General features: G+C 33.2%; 1 long non-coding RNA gene across 1 annotated transcript; it reads left to right on the top strand.

Annotated features, from left to right (window-relative positions):
• Window positions 1–464: 464 nt before the first annotated feature.
• LOC122318109 lies at window positions 465–1,985 on the top strand. The gene is made up of 4 exons (XR_006244717.1): window positions 465–899; window positions 1,248–1,369; window positions 1,480–1,655; window positions 1,772–1,985. It is a non-coding gene; the product is annotated as an uncharacterized LOC122318109 (long non-coding RNA).
• Window positions 1,986–9,508: the final 7,523 nt, after the last annotated feature.

Here is a 9,508-nt window from a genome sequence, read left to right as displayed (position 1 = left end):
TGATCTATATATATATATATATGAGAAATGATATTTGCAGTAGTGGTTGTGCAAGCGGCGTGTCGCTTTGAAAAAATGAATTAATATGGGATTTACATGAAAAAAAACTAACTTTTTAATCGTGGACCCCACGCTTTTTCAAAGCGATTGCGCAGCGTTTATAATTCCACGACTGTATGTAGCATTGCTGTATATATATATCTATACTAATATATAAAGTGCGAATCGCTTAAGAATAGTGTTTTCGTCCAACATTTTTATTTCCAATTTTACCCTTAGTTTTATTTGACAATTACGGTTATTTGTATTCTACTTTTATTTTACTGATGCTTCTTTTGGTCTTTCTCCATACCTACACTGTTCCTACCCAAAACGGCGCTGTTTTGACACCACCAAAAACCTAACTATAAAAGCAACATAAACTCCTCTCTCTCCCTTCCAGATCTTTCTTGCCTGCCTCCCTTCTCTCTCTCTCTCTCTCTCTCTCTCTCTCTCTCTCTCTCTCTCTTCCAATTTTTTTTCTTGTTTATCGTCGTTTGATGTATATTACCTTCGTATTTTTCAAATCTACAAAACAAAAATTGTTTTTCTTTCCGTTTTTGCTATCTGTGTTCATATGTTTTTTTTTTTGGCTTTCCATTCAAGTTTGGTTTGATTTATTCTACTTTTTTGTTTCTTGTTCTTCAAATTTTGATTTATATGACTTGTGTTTTTTTGATTTCTCCCCCACCAACGCATCTTTACTAACTGTGTTTTATTTTTATTTCTTAGTGTTCTGAGTACCTGTTTTGAATGGAATAAAGGCAGACGGGAAAAAATAGATCTTGAATTGTGGATTGGCCGGTACTAATCATTCAACGTACAATAGCTTGGCATCAACCGTGCATTTTTCACTGCAGGTAAAGGGGTTGCCCTATTGATCCACAAGTCCATGATCACTGTTTACTTTGCATCTTTTCTTACGTAGTAAAAGAGAGAAAAGATTTATTTCAAAAAAAAAAAAAAAAGAGAGAAAAGATTTCCCAAAGATACCGGCATCCATTATCCATATATATATATATATATATATATATATATGTAGGATCATTTATTTGCAGATCACATCATACAAAGTCCCTAAAGCAGTTTGAAATATGCAGACCCTCGATCTGATCTCGCTCTTGATTGATTTCAGAAATCAACCACACACCTGCACAAACAGTTAAAAAAAGGTTAAAATATCAAGTGGGTCTATTCCCTTTTTGTAGGGAATGAATTGAGTATGGTATTATTTCACCATGCACCTTGGTCTAATTACTCATTCAGTGGAAAGACAGAAATTCTTGTCGGCAAGACTTACTATTGCTGACTGCTCACCAACTAAGGCCGGGTACTATCTCTCTCTCTCTCTATCTCTCTCTCTAGAGGTTGATCTTTTCATCAGTATGGTATGCTTCACTACTCCACTCTTTTTTTTTTTTTTTTTTTTTTTTGTTAAAGGGAAAGGAAATATAGGTGAAGGTGGACACGAGGTACTTAAGTTGCAGAACGGCCTACTTCAAAAAAAAAAAAAAAAGTTGCAGAACGGCCAAGATGGCGCAGGTGGGGTGTCTTGCATTGAATCCAGAAGCAATCCTGCAACAAACGATTGGGTTCCAAAGATCAACGAAGATCAGGTACTGATTTTTCATGGTTTTTATTAGGATTTGATTATATTGGAAGAAAAAGATTTGAACCATAGTAAGTTGATAATCAAGAACTAACTGTTGTTTTGTTCTTTGAATGAACATAGGTCTTTGTCTCCTCAAAACCAAATCGGAGCGAGAGCTCTTAGATGTGTCGGTAGGAGGGAGCTTTTGAGAAAGGGACTTAGCACCAACTTTTCCTGTAAACTTTTTTAATCGATAGAGATTAGATGAGCATCATGAAAGTTTTAAAAAATTCACGTAATGGGTTTTCAACTATTCAAGCGATGACTTCTCCCAATAGTATTTGTTTGTTTTCTCTGTTGTTTGCCTTTAGGTTCTATTTGTTTTGTTGGGTTGTCACCCGGTGGCCCCCTTGCCGCCACCATGTCAAGGTCACACGGCATCACCGTATGGTTGGGTGCATCGTGGTTAGACAGCACGGCAATCAGTTTTAGATGCTTTCCCGACAGGACTGGGAGTTGGTGGGTGAGAGTCGTTGGAGTTGGTGGATTCAGTATCTATTTATATATATAATAACCGTATATATATAATATATTATATATTATATAATATTTTATCTAAAATAGTAACGGAGTGGGTGTGCACGGCAATTAATTTTGGATTCTTTCCCGACAGGAGTTGAGAGTCGGTGGAGTGGGTGAGATGATAATATATATTATATAATATTTTATCTAAAATAGTAATGGAGTGGGTGTGCACGGCAATTAATTTTGGAATCTTTCTCGACAGGAGTGGGAGTTGGTGAGTGAGAGTCACTGGAGGTGAGATGATAATATATATTATATAATATTTTATCTAAAATAGTAACGGAGTGGGTGAGATGATAATAATATATATTATATAATATTATATATATTATATAATATTTTATCTAAAATAGTAACGTAATGGGTGTGCCCGTGCATGACTGCACCTTAAACGCCATCTAATAATCACGTGGATCTATACTGCAAAACGTTGGACTGTAAAAAGAGTAGAGATGGGCATCGTGGGACCCATTGTTTGACTGCAAAATGTTACAGGCTACAGCTGGCCAACTCATATAAAAGACAACTAAATGTACATTCTCTTTAGTAAATTAATAATCTAATTTTAGAAAGAGAACAATTCATTATTAGTGTTGTTGAAGCAGTATAGATCCACGTGATGATATTAAAGATACAAAAATAGACCTGCCACTAAACCTATAACTCTCTTTTCACCTAATCTAGATTATTGGATCAACTTTTCTGAAGACTTGAAGGATGAGATATTTCTGAAGACTCGATGATCAATGCATGCATCAAATGTCAAAAGTTTCCACTCAAGTTAGGTAGGGGAGCTGCTTGCTTTAAGAAAAACAAAACATATAGCGAATATTAAGGCTTGGGATCCAAATTTAATGGTTGGTAGGCATATTATATAGGTACTACTGCATGATATTTGAAATTAATCAGGCGGCCAGCCAATGGTAATGTACGTGTTCATGACTAATTGTGCCAACCTAACTAATATAATTTGTGGACAGAAATTTGCTGCGTGTTTGTATATATGACTATATGAGTTTCTGAGCATCCGTTCCCAGATAAAGTAGTTAAGAAACACTCATCATGATTAGCTATCTGTTGAAAAATTAACAAGACGTTAACAGCAGTAGTGTCTATAGTTCGGTGGAAGCCTAGATATAGATTTATATATATATATATATATATATTTTTTTTTTTATATATATAGAGCTTATCTTGCAAATAGAGATGATCAATGCACGTCCTTTCTGTAAATTTAATGATAATCTTTATAAAAAAATTTCATTATTTAACTATTAGCATATACTTCATTTAAATTGTTTCAATTCATATATGAATTTTGTATAAAATTATATTAAGAATTAAAAATATAAATAAATAAAATTTAAAATGTTGTAAAATTTCTTTTTCAATTTATATATTAATAATGACTTAAAATTTAATAATAATGTTTATAAAGGATTTTTGTTATCTAGATATTAGTACACAGTTCATTTAAATGTTTTTGCTTAACATATGAGTTATAAATAAAATTTTGTTGAGAATCTAAAATGTAAAAAAAAATTAAAATGTTTTAAAATTCTATTTCTTTTATTTTAGTGTTACCCTTTTCTGGGAGTTGTTACAAGACAGTCAATAAATGTTAGTTTTGTGAATAATTTAATATTATTTGTTGGGAGTTTGATATTCAAACTATTTTGATATGTGTATATATTATATGGTACACATACAGACGCATTGTGAAGGAAATGACTAAACTAATCCCTGTTGAGTGTAACAGCGGAAGGAGGGTGATACGCTATCCACGAGCATATCACCGATCCCTATTGAGTGTAACAGTGTAACACCAGTCCCTCGATCGATCGGTCAAAGACTCAAAAGCTAGCTATTTATCTAATTATTTATATTGTAATTGCATTAATATTAATATAATTAATACTACTATATTTATTATTATTATTATTATTATTATTATTAGGGAAGCCAGCTTATGATCAATATCACATATATAGCACAAGACTTTTGTTTTTTTTTTTTTCAGCATATATATATACTAAGGAGCAAAATCGGAAATAAAATAGAGAAAAAAAATCAAGCGGTTAAAATATAAAAAGACCAAAACGTCTGTCAGAAAATAAAAGTAAAACTACAAGGATCGCAATTCCCAAATAAAACTGAGGGCAAAATTGAGAGAAAAGATGTAGACGACATATTGTTTTAAGCGGATTCACACTATATATATACGTATAGATATAAGATTATGATGATCAATGCAATGTCTTGTGCCATATAATATATACTTATTAATGGATATATATAATTATTACATGGATAGATTAGACGCTGATCTTCATATTTATTTTCTAATGTTCGATAACTTGCGATAATCATATTTATTTTCATATTCATAATCTAATAATCTATAATATAATAATTTTATATGTATATAGATGACAAAATCTCATATATAAATAAAAATTCCATATGTATAATCTATAATAATCACATATCTATAATATAATAATCTCAAAATATAACAAAATAATTTGTTATTTTGTCTTACTAAATATCTTGTTGAACTTAAACAGTAGGGTTTTAAACTTTTTTTCCACAACAAAAAAAGCACATGCATGCTGGACCCTACCGAAATACTATTGGGAGCGATATGAGAGACGTCATTAGAAAAGAAAGGCTCCCTCATAGTATTATCTATTGTTACTTACACAGTGCAAAGTGGGGCTAATCGACATCACCTCTATCCACGAGCAAACATTTTCTTAGATGCCTCACCATGCCAAAAAGTCAACAAAAAGACTCAAAAGTCTCCGCAATATTTCACGGGGACGTGGATATGCGTGTGCAATTGTGCATGGAATATGTTGCGTGGGTTGGAATAATGATACGCTATTCTCGCACGTTTTTGGAGCCTGTGAAAAAAAAAGGGGGCCGAGGCCGGGGCCGGGGACCAAGCAATAATTCAGAGAATAATTATTTATTAATATCGGAGGGTCTCGCCTGTTTGCACTGAATTTCAATTTTACATTTTGTGATTTTGAAATTAATTAATTAACTAATAAAAAAAACGCAATTAAAATATAAAATACTGAAGTAGTATTTTTGGCTTTGTCTGTGTCAAACGTATTGAATTTATCAAATCTAAGGCTTAATTATTATTATTTAAAAAAAAAAGTAAATAACTAAAAAAATAAATACTGAACCAACGCCACAAAAAGCCATAAGACTTTTCATATGCCCCAGGCCATCTTATTTAAGTGATCACATGTTTTGCTCCGGCCACGAGCTTTGTTTTTTTTTTTTATTTATCTGAAGGAAATATACTACTATTAAAAAACTAAACAAAATACCTATTTCGTTGTCGACTTGTTGTGGCATAAGTCATCTATTTCCCACCAGCGGTTGTCATGGGGAGGAAAATCGTGGCTAAATAACATATTTCTTGTAGTGTTTGTGTATACTACTATTAAAAAACTAAAAAAAATACAGTTAAGTACTATTCTATTTGTTAGTTTTAAAAAATAAAGATAGACAATTTCAGAAAATATAATGAACGGGTAGCATAATGTATTAAATATGATGTTATATCATGTTGATGGTGTTGCGAGTAGAGCAGTTAATCTAACAATGTAACGGGTCGAAGACAGACTTAGTCGAGCATCCAAACAAGTCATAATTCACAAAAAAAAAACCGAAAACCGTTTTAAGGACGGCTGGTTTTCATTTGGTGGGACAAAATCCACTTCTCAGCACAAATATATTGCATGTGGCTTTCTGTTGTGTGTATTGTCACGTACACAAACCTCCCACATTCCTCTAACGAGATAAAAGTAGGAAAAATATAGTTGCAAGCATAATTGTGTACTAATCTGTACACCAATGTGATGTGATTGATCAAAAAGTAGATTTTATTGAAAACAGTGTTAATTTAAATTTTAAGTATGAATGAATCAGTATTGGTACACAGATTAGTACGCGACTGTGCTTGTATACAGCAAAACTCATAAAAGTATTCCCCATTGACCCACCCCGACTTCTATCATTTCGCTCCTCACCTTCTCTTTCCTCTCACTTCTTTTCTCTACTTTTTTTTGCCCTATCTCATAGGGTTTTCATGTCCTGGTAGTTTTGTTACTCTCATGAACTCCTGGCCTAAAGCTATGTACGAAGAGATTTTGGCCGTTGTCTTCTTTGGGTTTCTCTTTTTTATTCTCTTTTGGAGGGTTTTCTGGTGGAAAACGGTGCGGATTCGAGCTCCTGGGCTTTTTTCAGCCGTACCCATGTCTAAGATCTTCGATTTTCAGTGGTAAACTCTCGATTGCCTTAGAAAAACATAAGCGATATACTTTAAATATTCTTGTAAATACCATAGTTAGTAGAGAATTCATCAAAATTAAGCCGTTAACCTCTCTCTCTCTCTCTCTCTCTCTCTCTCTCTGTTTTTTTTAACAAAAGCGGTGGCCCTCTGTTTTAGACCAGACAATTTTGATCCGTAGGATTTTTACAGGTCTTCTGTAGCTGTCAGGCGCCGCATAGTTATGACACTACATTGCTCTTCTGTAGTTGTCAGGCGCCGCATAGCTATGATACTACATTGCTCTTCTGTAGCTGTCAGGCGCCGCAGCTATGAAATGCTTCACGAGAGATGATTCGTCATAATTTTCTCTATAAAAGAATTATTCAGTTCATCTTCTTTCGCATCTCATGTTCTTCACTTTTCTGAAATTAGTCTGCATTCTTACTCTGCAATCTCTTTCTGCTTTCTCACTTTGCAATGGCTCATTAATCTTCTCATTACCACTACATGAGGTATTCTGCACCTCATTCACCAGTTGTTTCTGCTTCTTCCGTAGGTGCTATTATGCAATCTAATAATGATCTGACTAATAAGTCAGATGATGAACTTATCTACGAGCTTGTGAGTCTCGGCACCCGATACTCATCAGCCATTGTCGCATATTCTCAGCGACTACAATCCAGGACTGGTGGAGTTGACAAACTCCACGAGAATATTTCTATTCTTCAGCGGCTTCTTCTGGAGTCCAACATGAAGATAGAAGCACTAAAGCGAGATAACAGAGATTTAAAATCCTTACTCAAATCTTCTTTTCGAGTGGCTACTCCTTTAGATAGGAAAGGCATGCAGATTTTTGAAGAGCAAGAGCGTTTAAGGATTGAGGCGAAGAGCCTCAAATTTCTGTAATTTTGCTTTATGATAATAAAATAATGCTTCACAAATATTCATATTTGTGTTTCTATCTTCTGGTAGATGTTTTATGTGCTCCATTTTATTTCTCCTTTAATAATGTACACTTCTTACAAAATCGTAATATGAATCTGAAATACTAATTGTATTTAACAGATTGTATTTCAAATCTAATAATTTCATTCATATCCCCCTTGAATCTTCTCTAAATCCCAATTGAATCTTCTCATTTTACAAATTTTTTAGTTACAGTTCAGTTATAAAATATTTGCTTGTTATTTGGGAAAATTCCAGGGGATAAAGATATCAACAATCATGACAGTGTTGCTGCTCTCCTTCTAAACAGGTTGATTCACATGAATAACCTCAGTTACTTCAGTATACTTAATAAAATGTACTTCTTTCTTCAGTTCTTTATTTTAGGGCATTTCATAAGTTTGAATTTGACAATGTACGAAAACTTGCTGCTAAGCTTTGTGGTCGCATTGACCCCCAAGTATCAACAACTGTGCCCAACCTTGTTATTAGTGCATCTTATTTGGCTTATGCTTGAGACTGTTTGATTATTTGATTATGGTTTTTTTTTTTTCTTTTTTCTTTTTTAAAAGTTTCCAAATTGATGTAATTGGTGTTGGTTTTACTTTCTGGAAGCAATTATTGGGTTCTCATTTCTGCTTGTTGTTTTAATTGCGTGTCTTCTCATTTTCATGTTCAAATACTTTTTGACTCTGCCTTTTGATTTGTTAGGTTCTATTTCCAATTCTTTGCATCGAGTTAGAGCATGTAGCAGCTCTCAGGATATACTGAAGATAAAAGTTTGTTTGTTTTCAGTTTGCACTTCCCTTATGGTAATAATCTTATGATATCAATATATTTTAATGTGATCATGAAGTACTGCTTTTCTTGATTACTTTGATCCAAAGCGTCATCAATAATAATTATGGCACAGCTAATGTAAAGGTTTTTTCTGCATTGTAGATCAGAGGCAGAGATTCAGTTACCCATCCTTTTGTGTTCAAAATTAGGAAGACGCTAGAAACCATGCTCCTATGGCCTTCACTGAATGGGGATGAAACTGCATGCCTGATTACTCTTTTTTTTTTTTTCCATATTTTTCTACTGGTTACTCTTATCTCTATGCAAGTAATGGCTGTAAGTATTTTCTCCCCTTAGTTTCCAAAGCACAACATGGATGCATTGATTGTCTAGCAATGATGATATGTGCTGAATTCAAAACTCTAGAATCATTTGCCTCGACCTCAGAGAAGATTACGATTCCTGAAAAGAAAGATTGTACCAGTTAGTTTCATATCCTTATTATGAACATAAATATTGATCCATATAAATATGCAATTAATCATGCATATCCAATCAATCTTAACTAAGCTTAACAATATAGTGGTCTTCAAAATATACCAGGAATCACATTTGCACTATATGTTCTTGGGGCATCAGTGTCTGTCTCTCCAAAAATGACTGCATACAATCGAGTTGGCACTGGAGGTCGTGGCTTTGGTTTGAGATCTCTGTTGGTCAATATAGACAAATACGGTTATAATAAAGCATAAGGTTTTTTATTAGTATTGTTGGGCGCTGTAGTTTGAATAATGGGAAATAATTTTCAGTGTTGAGTTTTTTAAAATTTCTTTTACGTGTTAAAAAAAAAATGCAAATAGATATCTATAAAAATTTATATACCAATATTGTAGTAGTACTTGTTATACTCTACAAAACGATATAACAAGTTGACTAACCAAAATACTTTAAACTTCTATTGCATACCTCCACAACATTTAACGCTTAATGATTTTTTGGTCCAACAAAAATTCTTAGATTTTCTTTATTAATATTTATTTTATCAACATAATGTCAAGTTATACAATTTTTTATTTTCATCATTCTCTTTGATTAAGAACCAAATTTATGCCCCGCCAGGCAAACGTCCGAAGGACGTTGTGTTTCCTAGTATATATATATATATGAATCAAAATCATATGCCATATAGAGTTTGAAACAGTAGTACTAGGTAATTAAACTTGGAAAACCGGGACAAATAAAGGTGATAAAAGCTTAATTCTACTAACTGCCGGCCG

The sequence above is a fragment of the Carya illinoinensis genome, chromosome 8, assembly GCF_018687715.1.
Source record: "Carya illinoinensis cultivar Pawnee chromosome 8, C.illinoinensisPawnee_v1, whole genome shotgun sequence".
In the NCBI taxonomy this organism is placed as follows: domain Eukaryota; kingdom Viridiplantae; phylum Streptophyta; class Magnoliopsida; order Fagales; family Juglandaceae; genus Carya; species Carya illinoinensis.
Note: the sequence above shows the minus strand (reverse complement) of the source record. Positions and strands in the feature narration are given on the sequence as shown.